General features: G+C 47.1%; 1 protein-coding gene across 1 annotated transcript in view; it reads right to left on the minus strand.

Moving 5' to 3' along the window:
• The window catches only part of CCBE1 (collagen and calcium binding EGF domains 1), a 236,632-nt gene that overhangs the window by 124,139 nt on the left and 91,756 nt on the right, over positions 1-20,737 (minus strand). The gene's annotated exons all lie outside the window — the stretch shown is intronic.

Consider the following 20,737-nt stretch of genomic DNA (forward strand, 5'->3'; position numbering starts at 1 on the left):
CTGGAGTGAGTAGCCTTTCCCTTCTCCAGGGGATCTTCCCAACCCAGGGATCGAACCCAGGTCTCCCACATTGCAGGCGGATGCTTTACCAGCTGAGCCACCAGGCAAGCCTGGTATAAAGAGAAATTTTGTGATAAAGCACTTCAGAATTTGAAACGTTTTTTTTCTTGAAATGGCATAGTTTTAAAACTCTTCAATAAGAGTTTTGAAAGGTAAAACTTTCAAAACTTTCAAAAACGTTCATGGGCCTATACTGAAAGGTAAAAGACTGCAAGTTTAAAAGGACACACGGCTCCTCGGCGCCTTCTCTCGGGACAGGGAGCTAAACTCGGTGGCAAGCTTCAGCAGGTGTGTTACAGCCACTCACAGCTGCACGGGGACCCCGCGACCCACACCCTCACCCCTCGTTGTCTCAAACATGATATGCAGTTCCTGCTCCAGAAGCCCAGGCCCAATGTCATAGTTGAAGAATCTGGTTCTTGTGCCAGCTCTCTTCGGTACCATTTTTCAATTTCAGAAAGATTAAAACAGACAGCCACTGAAGCCGGTCATGTATCTGCTTTAGAAAAACAGTTACAGCACTAATTTGCGGTAGAAATCTTCAGATCCATTCAGAAGGTGCAAAAGATGAAAAAAAAAAAAAGATGCTGCTATATCACGTGTGAATGCCGTTGACCTGGAGTCATTTCTTATACTGTGTGAAGGGAAGTCAGTGTATGGTCTCAGCTTGGACATCCTGAAGAAACAGACCAACTCCATCTGTTGTAAATGACATACAGTCTTGGCAGGAAAACCACAGCTCAGGAGCTCAGGGGTATCACAAGCAATGCCAGAGGGGAAGCTTTGCTGCCTGCAGCCTCAGTAATGAAAGCGCTTTCGGAGCATCTCAGGGCATTCAGAATCTCATTTCCAGGGTTTGCCCAGGACCACAGTCTCCAGATCTTAGCTCTGCAAGCTCCTAGGTCAGTCACACCCGCCCCAGGGCCTCTGCTCCTTCCTCTGACGCCCAACCTCCTGTCTGGCTCCTGCCTTGAAAGACATCTCAACTGCTCTTGACCTGGGCTCCCCCTGGCAAACTCGCAAAATACAGACGAGGCGTCTTGTCCTCAGAGCACTCCTGGAATCTCAACGGAGTCAAATCCCAGCTGTGGACAAGTCCCCGGGGTGCTCAGCCAGCTGTGCTCTGTCTTCTAGGAACAGTTAAAGTGGCGGACATGACGGGGCCCGGAGCATAAAGAGGCCTCGGGTCCGCGGGACAGGAGAAAGTGAGCTGCAGTAACACCCGCCTCCCATCCTCCTTTCCTGGAGATGACTAATGCGAGCTCTGGGACTGACCTTCTTCAGATGCGCTGTAAGGACTTACTGAATATGACCCAGCTGCGGAGGACAGAGGGCTTTATGCAACAGGAAAGGCAGCTGGAGTCAAAGACCCTGTGGCAGGGAGCGAGCAGAGTGCCGGGCAATGACCTTGTGTGTCAGAATTTAATTACGCTTCTGCGTGGAGAGCCAGCCGTTTTTAGAATGCTCTGATCAGCTCTGAAATGAGTAATTATTTGGAGAATGAAAACATCATAATAGCTTGTAACTTTTCCAACCCACACTGGGGTTTTGGGGTTTTTTTGTTTGTTTCACTGAAGTGGGAGTATCCAAGGAAAGAGGTCCTTTCAAGCTTAAGTGCATTTTGTTAAGAGCTTGAGTCAAAACAAAGAAGAGAGCTGGTTGCATTGTTTATGGGGATCTTCACGTATCTGCAGACCCTGTTGCAATCAGGCTGCACTGGCTCAGCCGTGATGGGACTATGTTTCTCAGAATGGCCAGCTCCACATGCATGCGGGCACACGGGCCAAGGCGGGCAGGGTCTGCAAGGGGAGGCGCAGCAGCTGCCCTGCTCTGCCTGGTCTCGGCTGGCGCTGGACAAAGGGCAGCAGATGGGTACTGCTTCCTCCCTCTGCCATGGAGCTGCCCATGCTGGCCGGGGATACAGAGAGGTTGAAGGATGGACTCCAAGGGCACTGCGCCTCGAGAGGCCCCAGATCCACAGAGTGAGGCCCCTGCTGGAGGAAGCAAGCCAAGGCTAAAGGATGCTCAGGAGCTAGCTTCCCTGGGCTTCAATCCAGCCAGAGTCCTGTTGAATGCCTCCAGGTGTGAGGAATTCTCATGCTAAGGAGGTGAAAGACGATAGAACCCAGATCTTCACAAAGGCGTTTAAAATTTAGAAGACATGTGCCAATTCCCCAAAAGGTACAAAGTTATCGTCAAAACCTCTGAATCAGCAGTAAAACCTCAGGGCTTAGAGAAGAAACAGCATCGTCTGGGGAGCCTGCAGCAGAGACTGGGACTAAGAGTGGGTTTGAGTAAGTGGAGGAATTGAGGTTCTTCTCTGAAGAACCCACACTGGCTGACGTGGAGAGTTCCAGAAAGCTGGGTAATACGCAGAGGTATGCAAACAAATCCATCAACTGAAAGAAACATAAGGGATAAAAAGAGATGGGAAGATGGCTTGTCAACATTTTTTTTTTTTTTTTTAGAACAGCACAAATAAAGAGCCTGTTAAAATCTCAAATACACCATCAAGGTTTCAAATTTTCTTCTCCCCCAAGAAACGCCAAATACAACATCCACCTAATGAGTAAAACAGTCTAAGGCAGAGCTTTTCAGGCAGATACTCAGGACTCTTGTCCCCAGTCATCATCAGCTAGGACCTCCGAGTTACAACCTCTGACCTCCAGTTGTTTTTTTTTTTTAATGGCCACTTGCCTCTTGTGACCATTTAGAGAAGAAATCGCCACGCGGAGCGGTGTAGCCTTAGTCGCTCAGTCGTGTCCGACTCTTTGCAACCCCACGGACTGTAGCCTATCAGACTCCTCTGTCCGTGGGATTCTCCAGGCGAGAATACTGGAGTGGGTTGTCACTCCCTTCTCCAGGGGATCTTCCTGACCCAGGGAGCAAACCTTGGTCTCCAGCACTGCAGGCAGACTCGTTACCGTATGAGCTGCAGGGGGGGGGCGGCGAGGCCGCTTTAACACTGAACAGGCTTGCTTACGGCTCATGTGCATCATCTTCCTGTTGTTCCGTCTCTAAGTCGTGTCTCTTTTCAGCCCCATGAACTGCAGCATGTCAGGCTTCCCTGTCCTTCACTAAGTTCCAGAACTTGTTCAAACTCACGTCCATCGAGTCAGTGATGCCATCCAGCCATCTCATCCTCTGTCGTCCCCTTCTCCTCCTGCCCCAATCCCTCCCAGCATCAGGGTCTTTTCTAGTGAATCCGCTCTTTGCATCAGGTGGCCAAAGTATTGCAACTTCCTTCCAATGAATATTCAGGATTGGTTTCTTGTAGGATCATTTACTAGTAACTTAATCGCACTCTTCTTTAGAAATGCTGTGAAAGTTAGGAAATTTAAGCAAAGATATCAAAAAGTCATCTAAGAGGACACAAGTTCTGTCACTTAACAGCTTTAACCACATACAGGTATATCCACTTAAATCCCTTAGTACAGCCTCTTCACATGTGTTTGGAAGAAGTCCCGATATCAGAGTACACAGGAAAAAAGCACTTGACTGTCCCGAGACAGGAACCGAGCTCTCTGCTCTGCTGTACATCACCAAGGATCCTGTTTGCGGATGCTGCTAATCTTATCTGAACGTATTAATAAAATCCCTCAATTTCCTTATAAGAAACATCATCACGGACAGAGTGGCAGGCTAACACTTGCTTCTGTAAAAATACCACTCCCTCTGCCTTTCCCCCCACCAAGAAAAATTATTGGCTGCTTCCTGAAATGTCTAGCTACCAAAAAAATCTATAAAGCCTCACAAGACATTAAGAATACAGATGAAAGTCAGGGTGAAACGAGCAATTAAAATAAAAAGAAAAAAACCCACTTAGTCTTAAGACAAGCTTCCTAAGGCCACCGCATTCATCATCACAAATCATTTAGCAGATTGTTTCCTTTCCATCTGTAAAGTGAAGGGGCGAGAGGCATTGGTCATTTCCAAGGGGTCTCTGCCTGGCGTTATGGAAAAGTACTACTCTTTCTTTCACTATCTTATTTCATGAAATATTTCTTGCTTGCACGAATGGTGGAGGACCCTAACTCTTCAATTAGCTAATAGGGAAACACACTCAGGAGGAAGTGGTGGAGGCCCAAGGGATTGAGATCCTATTTGATCCTTGTTGTTTACTTGCTAAGGCCTGTGCGACTCTTTTGCAATCCCATGAACTGTAGCTGGTCAGGCTCTTCTGTTCACGGGATTTCCCAGGCAAGAATACTGGACTGCGTTGCTATTTCCTTTTCCAGGGGATCTTCCTGACCCAGGGATTGAACCCGCGTCTCCTGCATCGGCAGGCGGATAAGACCACTGAGCCACCAGGGAAGCCCATTCTATCCCTGACATCACCCTAATGTGCATCCCCAGCTTCTACCACGCAGATTCAGTGATAAAGTATTGATTCTCCTGGGGAGGCAATCAACTCCCTGCTGGTAACGGAGGTCCCTTCACTGTGTCCTTGTTTAGGGCTGATGTTGGCCTCATGCTCTGCCTAGAATCGTCTGAGTCCATAGCCACTATGTTATTTTGCTCAACAACAACCAAACACTATTCTGCTTCTGTCGGGAATAAAATTCAATATCAATAATGTGCAATAATAAGCAGACCTGGTTCACTCCAGGTTTTATCAATGGACTCAGATTTCAGGCACCAGATCAGATCTGATCCAAGGCAGGGCTTTCCCGCAGGACAGAGGTGATGAACCGGCCTGCCAATGCAGGAGATGCAAGAGATGCGAGTTCAATACCTGGGTTGGGAAGATCCCCTGGAGGAGGGCATGGCTACCCACTCCATCGTTCTTGCCTGGAGAATCCCATGGACAGAGGGGCCTGGTGGGCTACAGTCCATGGGGTTGCAAAGAGTCAGACACGACTGAGCCCACACACAGCCCTTTCCTAATGTTAAACTGCACTACTGAATTTTTAACTTGTTTTGAACTTTAAATTTGCCCACTCATTCAGAAGGGCTTTTTAAAATTGCTGTTATGGCTATTATTTTTCTAACTTTTGAAACCTGAACTCACACAAAGAACCACAGTGAGGAAAATTCCTCTGGGGCAAAAAAGGGGCCCCTGCCGGGGTCCTTCCAGCACTTTTCAAACCTGAACCCTCTTGTCTCAGCTCAGACAGGCTGCCCGGCTTAAACAACAGAGTTATTTTCTCTTAGTACAAAGTCCAGGATCAAGGCGTCAGCAGGCGCTCGTGTCTGCTGGGAGCTCTGAGCTGCAGACGGCCTCCTCCTCTGTCCTCACATGGCCTTCTCTCAGAGCTTGTGAGTGAGAGAGCGAACTCGTGGAGAGAGAAAGCTACTTGTCTCTGCTTTTAAGGACACTAATCTCAGTGGATCAGGGCTCCACCCTTATGACCTCATTTAACCTTAATCATCCCCATCAGGGGCTTCCCTGGTGACTCAGATGGTAAAAGAATCTGCCTGCAGTGCAGGAGACCAGGGTTTGATCCCTGGTCAGGAAGATCCCCTGGAGGAGGAAATGGCAACCCACTCCAGTATTCTTGCCTGGAAAATCCCATGGACAGAGGAGCCTGGTGCCATGGGGTCTCAAAGGGTCAGACACGACTGAGCAACTAACACTTTCACATCACTTCATCTTCATCAAGGTCTTTTCTCTGAAGTCTGGGGTTTCAAAATATGAAGAGATACGGAAAGGTAGAGTGCAGTAACTTCCTTAGTCTGGTTGAGGGGAGGGAGCGTCCTGGGAGAGTCTGAGAGAGGAATTACTGGGGAAGCTGTGTGCTACTGGAGCTTCCAGGTGGTACTAGTGGTATAGGACAGGCCTGCCAGTAGACAGGAGCCTGGTGGACTGCAGTCCATAGAGCTGCAGAGTCGGAAGCGATGAAAGTGACTCAGCACGCACACACAAGTGCGCTGCTAACTGCCCGGTGCCGCTCACAAGCGGAGGGACAGTGTGACTGGAGGCGGACACGAGCCCTCGTACGGGAAGGACTGAACAGCCAGTGAGGTTAAGCAGAGCCACCCTTGGAAACAGAGACTGTGTGTTTGCTGGGGAGGGGCTTTGAAAGTCAGGCCTCTGAGCCAGAACTGAAAACAGTCAAGAGCCGGGGTCTGATCAGGGAGCACAATGATGGGCCCGGCTGTACCATCCCTGGCCTCTGCAGGCCTTTGCATATATTCTTTCGGATTTGACTTACACCCCAAATGGCTGTGAGCGAGAGTCCAGGGGAGGGTCCCCAAGACCACAGCCAGGGGAGAGGGGTCCAGGGCAGTGACCTCCCAGAAAATGAAAAGGAAGCTGCCCTCAGGGAGGTGTGGGGCGCCGGGACCTCCCAGGGGCTGGGGCAGCTCATCAGTGCAATGTGCAAAGTGCTCTGGGTGTGCAGCTTCCAGAGAGAACAAAGGATAGCACCGCAGCTAGGTAAAGGTACCAGAGCGGACCCCAGCCCAGGGCTCCCAGAGAGCCGAAGGCCCTCTCCGCCACCCACCAACCAGCAGGAAAATCGGGACATCAGAGCCTCTGGCGTTCACGTGGTCCTTAAGCACTGCCCTGGGCCCAGATCCCACCAAGCTGGTCCTGCAGCTGGGGGGCCATCTTGCTTCAATTTCATGCTCCATCAGAGAAGTAAGCTGACTGCTGAGTTGAAATATATGAGCCTGAGCCAGAAAATCACCCCACCGCTTCTGCTTAGGGTCACAGCCAACCCCCCAAAGTGAAATGTGCTTTTTCCTCTTCTTGGTCCACAGTGGAGCCAGGCCAAGACTAACTTACTTCCTTTCAGAGGTCGGCTTGCTGAAGTGCATCAGACAAAGCTGAAGCGTTTGGCACAAAGTTCTGTATTCTTTGCACCATCACATGACTTTTCCTTACACATTTCTTTTTGCTCTTCTTAAAAAATATAGGTCATAATTCTTTGGCAGTGATTTTTTTTTTAATATACCTACCCATATAGTAGTTCTATTAAATACTAAAGTAAATGAATAGGTGAAATGGACAGTCAGTAGGAACACCAGCGTCTTTATACCAAGGTTGATTCAACCTAATATTTTCTCTCTGATATACACCGAAGAGTGATGCTCAAATGGTCCTGGCCTGGGATTTTGTTAGAAATGAAAATCCTCAGGTCCCACCTTGAGACTTACTTAATCAAAATCTGGGAGAGAGGCCCGGCTGTAAATGTTGTCTGGACCCTGGTCAGAGCTCACTACATTTATTTTTTAGATATCCATTCATTTATTTGGCTGTGTCAGGACTTTCTTGCCTCATGTGGGATCTTTCTTTGTAGCACAGACTCTCTAGTTGCCTTATGCGGGCTTAGTTGCTCTGCGACATGTAGGATCTTGGCTCCCCGACCGGGGATTGAAACCCACGTCCCCTGCATTGCAGGGCAGATTCTCAACCACTGGACCACCAGAGAAGCCCCAGAGCTCACTGTCTTTAGACTCCTGAAGAGCCTAGCCTAGTCTAGACTTCAGCCACTAAAGACACCGGCGATACCCCTCCATCTTTTCAGAACAACCTAAGAATGGCACCAGCTGGGCCTCTGCAGCGGTTCTCTTGGCAGAGGTGGTATCTGGGGGAAAACTAAATGACCAGAGCAGATTATGTGGCATCACTGTGGCATTCATCAGCACTTTCACAGTCAACAAGCATGAAAAGAAAGAGACCACGAAGCAAGCCCGTGACAGTGAGGGAATGTGTGCTTTTATAAACAGTGTCTTAGGGCATCAGATCAGCTTTGCTATTGAGTTTAAGCCGAGGCAATATTATGTAGCTGTCACCAATCTTATGCTTTCTTCCCCCTCGCCCTGGTGAAGCTGGAACCAATTGTTGTTATAGGGAGACTAAATAAAAGAGGTCCTGGATTTCCTGTTACTACAGATCAATTCTCTGAGATGTTAGACTAATATCATATGTGCGTTTGGGTTTTGGGGGGTAACGTAATTAAACCCACGTGCAATGGCATGCAGACTTGGCCGCAGATTGTTTTGACAATGTTTCCAAGTGAATTACCTCAAGGAAAAAAAATGACTATATAACAGTACCCCCCCAAACATCCTCTATCATGATATCACACTGATTTTTGGGGGGGGAAAAGTCTGCTTTATGAAAAGTGTGAAAATATGTAAATCAGTCAAGATAATTTATATTGTTTAGGCAAGGTTGGTTGGATTAACTTCATTTACTTCCAAACTTCACCCAATGTAGACAAGCAGGGTGACCCAGCCTTGAAATGGCAGGAAGCTGAAACCCAGGATAGTTTAAAGAGAATGAACTCTGAGCTCTGAACATCTGTGCTTCATTCGTGAGGCAAAGTTTTGAGACACTTAAGACTCTAAAGGTTCATGCGTCCCTGAGATGGTTAGTGTTTCAACTTGGCCAGACTATGGGGACCAGTTGCTCGGTCAAACACTAGTCAAGATGTTGCTATAAAGTCATTTTTTAATGTGATGAACATTTAACTCGACAGACTCTGAACAAAGCAGATTACCCTTCATAAATGTGGGAAAGATTGAGGGCAGGAGGAGAAGGGGGTGATAGAGAATGAGATGGCTGGATGGCATCACCGACTCAACAGACATGAGCCTGAGCAAACTCTAACATAGTGAAGGACAGGGAGGCCTGGCGTGCTGCGGTCCATGGAGCCACAGAGTCGACACGACTGAGCGACTGAACAACAACAACAACAGTGTGGGCAGGCCTCACCCAATCATGAAGACCTTGAGAGCAAAGAGAGGGGTTTCCTCCAGGAGGAGGAGTTCTGCTCCAGACTGAAACCCAGAACCCCTGCTTATTCCAGCCTTCACACTCAGCACTGCGACATCAACTCTTGTTAAACCTCCTGCCTCCTGGCCTGTCCCGCAGGTTTCAGACCTTCCAGCTTCCACAGCTGCATGGGTCAACGTTCTACAATAAGTCTCTCTCCCTCTAGATATGTATCCTATTGATTCTGTTTATCTGGGGGACTCTAATATAGCCCCCAAACCCTATCCTTTGACCTGTATTCTCTGTAACATTTATAGTACTCTCTCGTTCTGTTTAGTTGACATAATTTGTCAGAGAAAAAAAAAGTTGAGACACTTCCTAGAGTTACTGTAAATCTAAGTGCCACAACTTCCCAGGTAGAGAATGAAGTTATTGATGTATTATGGTTCCTCCAAATTGGAGTAACTGCCATAAAAATCTGAAATTCTACAGAACTTTGTTTACATTTCCATTATTTATTATAGGATGCAATTAATCTATTTTTGTTATTTAGTTCACTGTGAACATCTTGAGGACAGGGACTGTCTGAATTTTTTAATCTTTATGCAATGAACGTTAGATATATATTTTTACTAAACGAATGGTCAAAATTGTCCAATCAGATACCATTCTAATGCTCTTTTGCCTCTTCACAGCTCCCCCCTTCATGGTGGGACACTCTCTCTCTCTACTAAGCCAACTAGAACAGCAGCTGGAGTTAAAAGACCACACAGGTACCAGTAACTCTTGAATGACCTCGGAGCTGAGTCACTGCTGGTTCATGCCAGTGTCACCCACGTGATGAGATTACAGCAACATCGGTGGGCATTTGCTGGGAATCGAATTAGACCACAATGATTTTGAGACTGACTTCAGGGGTGATACTCTCACATAATTTATAGTATGGTGATGTGGTCAGATTCTCTATGCTTTCACACTTCTAGAACCTTATTTGAAATAAACTAATGACCTAAAATTGAAGCTCAGAGTCTTACTATAAAATATTTCCTTAATAAATCATTGACAAGACACCAAACTGCTAATGCTGTGCATTAGAGAAAATGAGCTCGAGCTTTAAAACACGGTAATAGGAATTCTAGGGCTTCTCTGGTGGCTCAGATGGCAAGAAAAGCTGCCTGCAATGCAGGAGATACTGGTTCAATTCCTGGGTCAGAAAGATCCCCTGGAGAAGGGAATGGCTACCTACTCCAGTACTCTTGCCTGGAGAATTCCACAGACACAGGAGCCTGGCAGAGTCACAAAGAGTCAGATGTGACTGAAGAACTAATGCTTTCCCAGGAGGAATTCTACTGCCTAAAAAAGCCTGTTAAAAATTGGGTCAACGCCACTCACAGATTCACCAACTTTCTCGCTCAGTGTTTCAGTTCGGTTCCACATGGATTCCAAGAAACGTACTTCACACTTCCGTGTTCTAGTTTTGGAGAAGGTTAAACCAACAGTCTGCTTTGATGTTGTATTCATGAAATCGACTGCACTGCAGCCTGGCACGACGTTTAACTTTAGTACCATGGCTCCTGTGGCATCCATGCGTTTGCCCAACTGGAAGTGCGGAGAGACCTTTCAGTCTATACCTCCAGGTGGCTGACTCTTCCTCCGGTCAAAAAGCAGTAATTGATACACTCTTATAGGCTGAAGTGTGTTCCCCACCCAGAATCCTCTGTTGAAGCCCCGATCTCAGAATGGGACTCTACTAGTTGAGACGAGGTCACACTAAGACTCCTTGTGGTGCTCGTGGTAGAGAGCCCACCCGCCAATGCAGGAGACGTAAGAGACGCCGGGTTCGACCCCTGGGACAGGAAGGTCATACTAGAGTGGACCCCTAACCCAACACACTGGGGTCCTTATAAGAGGGGGCAGTCTGGATAGACATCCCACGAGGAGAACATCACGTGAAGAGGAAGGCAGAGATCGGGGTGATGCTGCAGAAGCCAAGGGAAGGTCAAAGGTGGGGAGAGGGGATGGGCCATGTTCTCCTCCATTAGCCCCCTGACACCTGGATCTCAGGCTTCTAGCTTTGAGAACTTAAGAAACAGTAAGCTTTTCCACAAGCCGCCCAGTTTGTGTTCCTTTGTAGCAGCAGCCCTAGCAAGCTAATCCACACTCCTACCTGCAGGGCACAAAATTCATGCCAAACACCACAGAAGGGCAGACGGCACACATCACAGGGCGCGGGGTTCAAGCAGGACAGGGTCTAGATAGATCACGCCCCTTCCTAGATCATCCAGAGAGCCAACAGCCTGGATCTCGCGGAATCTGCTCAGGATCACTTGAATCCACTCAGGACAACAAACCTCCGGGATAGTGATGACAGGTCTTTACAAAAGTGGCCTTGGAGACTGAGCATATCCAACAAACTCTAATCCAGATCTTGATACCAGGAATGAATATCTAATACAAACTAGAGTAACAAGACCAGACAAAAGACAACAGAACTTGAAACGAAAGGGGAATGGAGGCCAGATGGCCCTTGGAGAGTCCCATTGCTCAGTCAAACCGAAGCCAACCGCACTGTGGTTATTCCACCCGTGCGCCCTCAGGCCCCATTAACCCGTGCCGTGGGAGTCATTCATAGAGTCCTAAGTCAAGGTGGTGGGAGAGGATCCAGGACACTGGACCCAGCCGGCTTCGGCAGCCACAGTGCTGCAGGTGGGCAATACCCACTCCCATGGGTGATGTTGTCTCCCCACCCATCTTTTTTTTCCTTTATATTTATTAGCACACAAATTACATCCGGTAAGACCCACCTTATTCAGTGTTCAGTTCCCCAAGATCTGATAAGCATAGAGTCAGTAACTACCATTACCATCAAGACAGAACAGTTCTGTGACCCACAAATCCTCCCCTCCCTGCCCCTTTAACTGACACCTTCCCATCAGTCCCAGGGCATGTCTTTAATTTTTTTTTCTGTTCCTTTAATTCTTCCTCTGCAAGAATAACACAGAAAGGAAATCACATAGGAGGTTGTAGCCTTTATGCATCTGACTTCCGCCACTTAGCATAATGCACCTGAGATCCAGTCAGGTTCTTCCGGGTAACAGTGGCTCCTTCCTGCTGTTTGCTGAGCAGTATTTCCACCGTATGGATGCACCTTAGCCCTGTGCATCCCCCGAGATGAAAGATCTTTGGCCTGTTTCTGGTTGTTGGAGATTACCGACATAAGCTACTATAAATACTTGCATACACATTTTTGTGTGGACATAGGTTTTCATTTCACTTGGCTAAATACTCAGGAGTGGACTTGCTGGGCATATGATGAGTGTATGTTTAACTTTGTAAGAAAATGTCAAACAATTTTCCCAAATGGCTGTACCATTCAGATCGTTGTTTTTCAAATAGTTTTTACTTTTTCCTCCCCTACATGGGCTCCACAGTCATTTTTCCCTGAATGTCAAGTGTAAAGCGAGTCAGCAAATATGCTTTTTGGTGAGTGGCTTCATTAGAAATGTCAACATTAAACGGGTTAGAAGTCTGAGGCTTGTCAGAAACCTTGACATTTATGGCTAAGGCAGAAAAAACACCAAAGCTGTAAGGAGACAGAGGCGTAAGACTAAAAGCTACTTCTCACTCCCTGTATTTGGTTCTGATTCAATGCGGGATTGTATCACTTTCGCCATCTCCCCTGCAGTGAGGAGCTGTGTGTGGAGCCAGGACGTGGCTTCCACCCCCCTGAAATTGTTCCCCATCCGCTCACCCCCCACCCGCCCCCCTCCCCAACCACGGGCGCCTCGTCAAGGCTTCTGCCTCTGAGCCAAACAAATGAACGATCCTTTCAAAAGGATGGAGGAGGCAAAACGCACCCATTTGTTAGGAGTTCCTGCATCTTATCCAGACTGCCATTTCCCCAGGGATCTGTCTGTCCTCTTTCAGAGCAAGGATGCCAACAAGTCTGCAAGTGGACGCTGCCAACCCGAAGAGGGGCTTTTGTTCTGACTCCTCCGGAATCGCTTTTATCCTTTGAACTCGACTCCTGTCGCGGATGTGGCTCTCTGTACGGGACCCGGAGAAATCCCGTAGTACATCTGAATAAAGGCCGGCTGGCTGGCATAAAGGAAACCCAACACCCTTGTTCCTTCCTCTGAAGGGTCCCTGGGCACAGCTGGGCTTGTGGGAAGCAGAAGTGTCTGTGACTAGCGTTTGAATATCCTGAATTCAGACGCAGATGGGGAAGGGGTGGCAGAGTTTGAGAGAGAAAGGCACAAGCATTAAGACACAGCAGTGAGCTCTGAAGCGGGAGGAGAGGTGATGGGGCCCCAGGGCTGGCACATCTATCTGGGATGCTGCTTTGTCTCTAGGTAACAGAGATGAAGCCAGTCCTCTCTTCGGCCAAAGCCAAGTCTGGCAGTACAATAGGGGTCTGAAGATTAATTTGGTAAAAGGAAAGCTCCCTGGAAAAACACGATGGCCAACGTAAGCTGCCCATGATTGACGGCACTTCTGCTATTCTGCCAGTTCTAAAGCTAATATCACAAAGTCTTCCCCAAACATCGTAGATCATATTTGATGAAACTATACTCCAATTTGCTTGCCATGCAGATGGAAGCATTAGTAAGATTTGTGGATTTTTAAGAATCAATTCTATCCATGAAAACATGAGTAGGTTATATAGACTACATAACAAGCCTGTGACCCACATACTCCATGTATCTAACTGGGAAAACTCACAAAGACAGGAGTTGTAGTATTATTCTAATGAATTAATTTTTAATAGATGTAGAGAGAAAAAAGTCAATGATGTGATCCAACTGAAGCACAATCCCACAGGGCTGAGATAATTTAGAGGATACTTGCCTCTATTATTAAAAACACGAAGAAGGTCACAGTACAGATACAGATGCTTGCCATGTTGCCAGCTTAAAGACAGAGATTAATTTCAGCCTCACTGACATCTAATCACTAGGTTCTCACAGATGGAATGTTATATAATTTCTTATTCGACATCTCTCAAAACACAAGAATCCCCTTGACAAAAGTTTGACAGGCGATTCATCTCTGTTGACAACTGCTATAACTGCATGTTTGGCAAATGCACTTATTAGCTTCTCGGTTTGTTAAAATTAGCTAGGAAAGCAAGAGGAATTCTAGCACAGAGGTGAAATCAGTGACATTTGACAGTTCCATAAAGGCACGAACAGGACCTAGATCATGAACCTCATCAACATCCCCCAAGAACAGCTTCCCCAACTTCAGCTGCACGTGGGAATCTCGTGAGGATCCTTAAAAAAAGTGGGTCCCTGGATCCGCTTCTCCAAGATGCTAACGTCCATGCTTTTAAAGCACCTGCGTCTCCTGGGTGCTTTAAAAGCTCCTCGCTTTACATGCAGTAGAAGCTGAAAACTACCAGTCCTGCGGTCACAAGTGAGGACACCTTTCATTGAATCACCCTTCATAATACATCTGTCCACATGACAACCGAGTGACGCCCCTCCCAGAACAATGAATTCCAGAGGACCTTCATCACCGCCTGCATCATGCGCGGCACTACCTACTCGCCTGGCGCAGGGCAACCGAAGGAAATGTTCGGGGCTCCGGTAGCCTCAGTGAGGTCCAGCTGGGACTATCCCCGAAGAGCGGCGTTCTCTGCCCTGTCCAGGGATTCCTATTTTACAGGACACACTGACCCAGCTCTCGCTATTGGAAGAGGACACGCCTTGCATGTACTGAGCTACTAGTATCCGCCTTCACTTTACTAGAATAACTAGTGATGCTGAGTGCACGCGCACACACACAAAAGAGAAAGGCACCTCTGGGCATCTGAAGACAGGAGAACAGCCTAAGAAAATCATTCTGAAGCGCCCCTATTTCCCATAACTGAAAGAGAGCCAATCACATCTGATTTGAATAGAATTCATAAGAGGGTGAAGCCATTGATGATTATTGACAGTCTTAGGATTAGAAAACACTGGAAATAATTTAGTTCAACATTCTCACCTGTGATATTAGGCCGTCAAGGCCAGGAACCTAATGACTTGTAAGACATTAGCTGCTGGCTGGGCCAGGATGAGGGTGGGGGCCCCCCGAGTCAGCCTGTCCTCCTCCCCTTGGACTATCCTACTCGCCTCCAGTTCTATGCCCTACCGTGGCCAGCCGGGCACTCAAGGGCCTGCCATGTGCTGGCCAGGCTCCGGGCCTGACGGCGGTTTCCATCTGCTCTGCATGTTTCCATTCGCAGCTGCCGGCGGGGGGTGAGAACTGGCGCCAGAGCACTGCGCTCTTCCTTTGGTTCCTTTTGCTTATTTCCCTGCATTTGAGCAACAGTTGCCAATGCAGCTGAAGCTAAAGCGACAGCTTTTCATCTTGCTTAACACTGCAGGGCCGAAAAGCAGAATATAAGGTGACAAGAGAATACCAACTTACCCGACAGAGTTTCTAGTTCTGGTGGGAAATGTTCAAGGCGTTCCCACTTGTGTCCCCTCAACTTTCTCGAAAAGTCCCAAAGCCTAAAGCCAGGAGTAAGTCACGTGCAAGGGGAGCCAGAAGACCTCAGATTGGAAACGCCCAGACTTACAGGATAACAGAGGCTAATCCTGTCTTCCTCTGGCTTACAGACGTCCCCATGGTGGCTTTTTTTAGGTGACTTAAGGAAACGAGGGATTGAAGAGGGGGTTTTCTGGTTTTTCCAAATACACCTATCACTAGGGCAGTCTCAACCCCAGGACTACTGGCATTTGGGGCTGATTACTTCTTTGCTGAGGAGCAGGAAGGGAGGTGGTCTTGAACCTTGTAGGGCATGTAGCACCATCCCTGGCCTCTGTCCTTAGAGGTGAGTAGCACCCACACTCCATTGCAACGACCCAAATACTTGATAAGAAAATGCTGGCATTTAAATGTTCTTTGTAGACTTCCCTGGTAGCTCAGATGGCAAAGAATCCGCCTGCCATGCAGGAGACCTGGGTTTGATCCCTGGGTCGGGAAGATCCCCTGGAGAAGGGAAAGGCTCCCCACTCCAGTCTTCTGGCCTGGAGAATGCCATGGACGGAGAAACCTGGCAGGCTGTGGTCCACAGGGTCGCAGAGTCAGACGTGACTGCGCGGGCAGCTTTCACTTTGTGTAAAAAGACCTCGAAGATCTGTTTGGAGGCCTCAGCAGAGTCCGAGGAAAGACAGTCTCTGGGCTTCAGGAGTCCGGTGCTTCCGCGCAGCTCCACGCACTTCCGAAGCCAGGGCGGAGGAAGGGGGCCCCTGCGGAGCCACAGGGTCAGCCCCTGATGGCTGTGGGGCGGCCAGACGCGCTCATACACGGGCGCTGGGTCGGGACTGCCCTCAGCAACTCTTCTACGAGTCAGCAGGAAGAATCCCTCTGCTTGGTTCCTGCGTGCCCGACAGGGTACAGCGTGTGTGGGAGCTCCAGCAGCGGGCATGGCGTGGGCGCCCCAGGCATGCGCCTCCGCTCCTGCAGCAATCTGCAGCCCGGCTCCAGCGCCCAAGTCGCCCAGGGCCCGGCAGTGCCCAGCCCGTCAGCTCCTCCCCCCCGCACCAGCCTCCCCGTCAGCCGCTGCGCCCTGAAGGGCCACCTGGGCTGTGCCCCAGAGAGGCTGCAGGCAGAGTTCAGGGTAGGAAACCACCACTTCCTCCCTGCACGAACCTGCAGTGGCTTTCCAGGCGGGGGGCATCCCCAGCACTGTTCTGGCAGGTTCCACTGGCACAGGATTGCAGCAGCTTCTCCACCAGCCGCTGAGCCCCAGCCATGCCATCTGCAGCAATGTCTGGGTCTCACCCTGAGGGGGCTCGGGTCTCCTCCATGAAAGCTCAATCTCAGCCCTACAGACTGTACGCAGCCAGTCCCTCATATTGTCAACTCGCAGACCTGTCTGAAACGCCTTACTTCTTGGGAAAGTACAGTTCATCAACACAGAGCACGTTAGGGAGAGAAAGCTCACACAAGCCATCTTCACATAAGAGCAGAAAGTTACCCCCCACAAACTGGTTTTGCTGAGGTATTCTACCAAAGCATTAAAGAGGAGATGAAAAAAGTGAAAGTCACTCAATAGGGTCTGACTCCTTGCGACCCCATGGACTATACAGTCCATGGAATTCTCCAGGCCAGAATCCTGGAGTGGGTAGCCGTTGCCTTCTCCAGGGGATCTTCCCAACCGAGGGACTGGACCCAGGTCTCCCACATTGCAGGCAGATTCTTTACCAGCTGAGCCTCCAGGGAAGCCCCAAAATGAGATAGATCCAATATTAAATAGCCTACTGCTGATAGCCCCCCAAAAGTATTACAACCAACATCACAATTAATATTGATATAAATTTCAAAAAGGAGATAGCAAATAGACTCTAGTATCTCAGTAAAATTCACCATGGCCAATTGTATTTAGGAAATCCCAACTGGGATGGACTCCAGAAATGTACGTTAGGTTCAAGAGTGGGAAGTGCATCAATAAGTATAAGGTGTTAACTGATCTAGAAAGAACCATATTTCCATAACACCAAAAAAAAATGTCTGCCAATTCAGTATCCAGTTTTGACTGAAACATACACTTGCATGCTCAAGAATATAGGGAACGACATACACACACTTCAGTCCTAAAGTTAGCATCTTATTTACTTTTTCATCTCTTGGCTATGCCATGCGGCTTGTGGGATCTTAGTTCCCTGACCAGGGTTTGAACCTGGGCCCTCGGCAGTGAAAGTGCAGAGTCCTAACTGCTAGACTGTCAGAGAATTCCCCGTTATCTACCTTTCTCAATGAAGAATTTTATTAGAGACATTTCCACTATGGTCAGAAACAAAACATTGATGCTACCATTTAACATTAACACTGTAATTAGCCAGCTTGGGCAAACCAATTAGAGGCATAAAATTGGAAAGGGAAACTATCTCCATGTACATAGGATACCTAGAAAAACTAAGCAAAGTAATGCAAAAATATCTCCATGGTAAAACAAGTTAGTCAGTATGAATAGCAACATACAAGATAAGTTACTTAGGGATACACTTAAATTTGCAAAATGTATGTGCAGACTATTTAAAAAAACCTGCTTGAAAGACAAAAAAAAAAAAACCAAACTAGAATAGATATCTATTTTTATTGGATTAGTATAACTTAACATCATAGAGATCTCAGTTCTCTTTAAATGAACTTATGAATTCCAACAAAATTACCAACTCCAATAGCTTTCTTTCTATAGAATTAGACAAGTGCACAAGGAGAACAAACGTGCAAGAAGAGCTAAGAAAACACTGATGATGCAAGGCTGGCGCAGGGGGTGAGGAGCACAGCGCTGGGAGATATTAAACATACACTAATGATTCGAAGTTGGCGCAGGGGATGAGGAACACAGCGCTGGGAGATATTAAACATACAAAACAGGCTTTTCAGAATTAAAATACTTGTATACCAAGCAGGGGATGAGGAACACAGCGCTGGGAGACATTAAACGTACAAAACAGGCTTTTCAGAGTTAAAATACTTGTATACCAAAAGGACAGACAGATCAATGAAACAGAAGAGAAAATCTAGAAACAGAACCAAATGTAGTCAAAGTTTAGTCTATTACACGTGGTATCAGATCACTGAGATAAAGGATGCACTTTTTAATAATAAATCGGAATTGGACAACTGGATAGTTATTTGCAAAAAAAAAATCAGATCCAGACCTCATGCCATAAACAAGAATAAGCCAAGTAGGTCTGAGACATAAATGCAAAAACTGAAACCACAGAAGTGCTAAATGAAAACATGGGGGAATTCCTCTATAGCATGAGTGCAAAAAGCAACCTTCTGATTATAAGCAAATTCCACACGCAACCTTAAATTCATGAATTTGACCTCATAAAAATAGAAGCCTTTGCACAGTGAAAAAAATCAGAAGTAACATCAAAAGGCAAATGACAAACCTGGAGAGATGTTTTCAACAACATATAAATAAAAGGCTGATATTATATATACGATATATCTATGGGGGCTTCCCGGGTGGCTTAGACAGTAAAGAGTTTGCCTGCAATAAAGGAGATCTTCCTGGGTTAGGAAGATCCCCTGGAGAAGGGAATGGCAACCTGCTCCAGTATTCTTCCCTGGAGAATCCCATGGACAGAGGAGCCTGGCGGGCTACAGTCCATGGGGTCGCAAAGAGTCAGACACACCTGAGTGACTAACATGTTCATAGATATACACTACCATGTGTAAAATAGAGAGCTAGTGGGAACCTGCTCGATAGCATAAGGAGCTCAGCTCAGCGCTCTGCAGTGAGCAAGCGGTAGGACTGGGGAGGTGGGAGGTGGCTCAAGAGGCAGGGGGTATATGCATATAGTTGATTCACTCTGATGTACAGCAGAAACACTTCATTATAAAGCAATTATACTTTGATTAAAAATAAATAAAAATTACTCTCATTAAAAAAAAAGTGTCTCGGTTAGAATAAGCAAATCAGTACAATTAGCAAAATGCAGAGTGTGGGAAACTCTACAGACCAAAGGGCCCAAGATCCCCAAACTGTAAGGCAAAGGGACAGAGAGAAACCTAAGGATTTAAAAGATTAGCCTGAATTAAAAAACGGGCAGCCCCCTAGATTCAGGGACACACATGCAGATGATAAAACTATGAAGACGACGTAAGGAAGTGCGAGGAGAGCAGCTGCTCTCAGAAGGATGAAAGGTTTGTGTGTTCATGGTAACATGGGGGACTTCTAGATGGCTGGCAAAGATTGTTCTTGACTTGTGTGGAGGCTGGAGGTCTTCTGCACAGTTGTTCTGAGTTGTCTTCTAGATCTGTATCTCATTTTAAAATAAAAAGCTTTGAGAACAGACTCAGTTGCCGGCCATCTCGGTTGCTCAAGTGATGCTTATCTGCGGGCACACTTAAATCTTCAGCGAGCGCTTTTCTGACACTCAGTGCAATTCCATACCACCCTCCTCCCTTTAGAAGCTGCCTGATTAGAGGACACATCCTAATTTTCAAATTAGCTTAAGAAAAACATGAAGAGGAGGCTCTAAGTGTTGCCAACAATAACTTCTGTAACGTGTTCCAGCACCAGACTATCAGTTCTGTGCTTGTTCTACCAGCTGTTTTAGATTATCTACATTGCCATCATCCCTCAACGGCACATAAAATGAAAGTAAAATGTAAAAACCTTACTTTCCTAAGAAAAATACCCCCAAAAGGTTTTAAAAAAAACAAACCCTAATGCTATTACATAAGACAAGGCCTAAAATGTTCTGAACTCGCCGAACATATTTATAATCATTATAATCCTGGCTGCAGGCAGCGCTGGCTTGAGTATTCCCAAGATTCTTGATTTGTGCTGACATTTGAATACTTACAACATTTGGTGGGATGGGGGGGTGGAGGCATTAATCAGGGTTGTTCACTTCATTCAACTTCTATCAGTTGTACAACCTGTAACTGATTAAGTCTGGTACATGGGCTGTTATTAATAACCGATCACCAATGGTGGTAGCCTCAGGTCGAGAAACAAGAGCCATGTGACTTAGTGGGCACCTGCAGGGAAAGGGGGACTTTTGATTTCAACAGCAGTATCACTCATTCTCACCTGGCACATTCTAGAACCATAGTCCCCGATAAACCCAGGCAGCGTTCTGGATTTAGATTACTTCCCTCTGTTCTCCACCTCCTGCAAATCTAGATAAAGGTACAGGAAATGTTTGCTTCAGCAGAGACCAACCAACAAGCCAAGGCAACCTCGTGAAAAGGAAATTCTCTCTCCCGTTAAGGTTCCTGCCACACTGGGGCCCAAACAAAGGCAACTGTCATCCCCTACCCTCCTCCTTAAGCATAAAACAGCCGTTTAAATAGTATCCCAATGTCGTCCTTCCTTCTATTTCTCTAAGTCCCTCCAGGTTCTAGAAAATCTGAGTGTTAAAAGGTAAAAAAAAAAAAAAGATGTCCAACAGATAGGTATTTATCTAAAAGAACTGAAATCATGGCTTTTAAAATCAGAGTCTAGTTTATTTACATGATATTAGCTTCAAGTGTACAACATCGAGGGGCTTC

The sequence above is a fragment of the Bos taurus genome, chromosome 24, assembly GCF_002263795.3.
Source record: "Bos taurus isolate L1 Dominette 01449 registration number 42190680 breed Hereford chromosome 24, ARS-UCD2.0, whole genome shotgun sequence".
NCBI lineage: Eukaryota > Metazoa > Chordata > Mammalia > Artiodactyla > Bovidae > Bos > Bos taurus.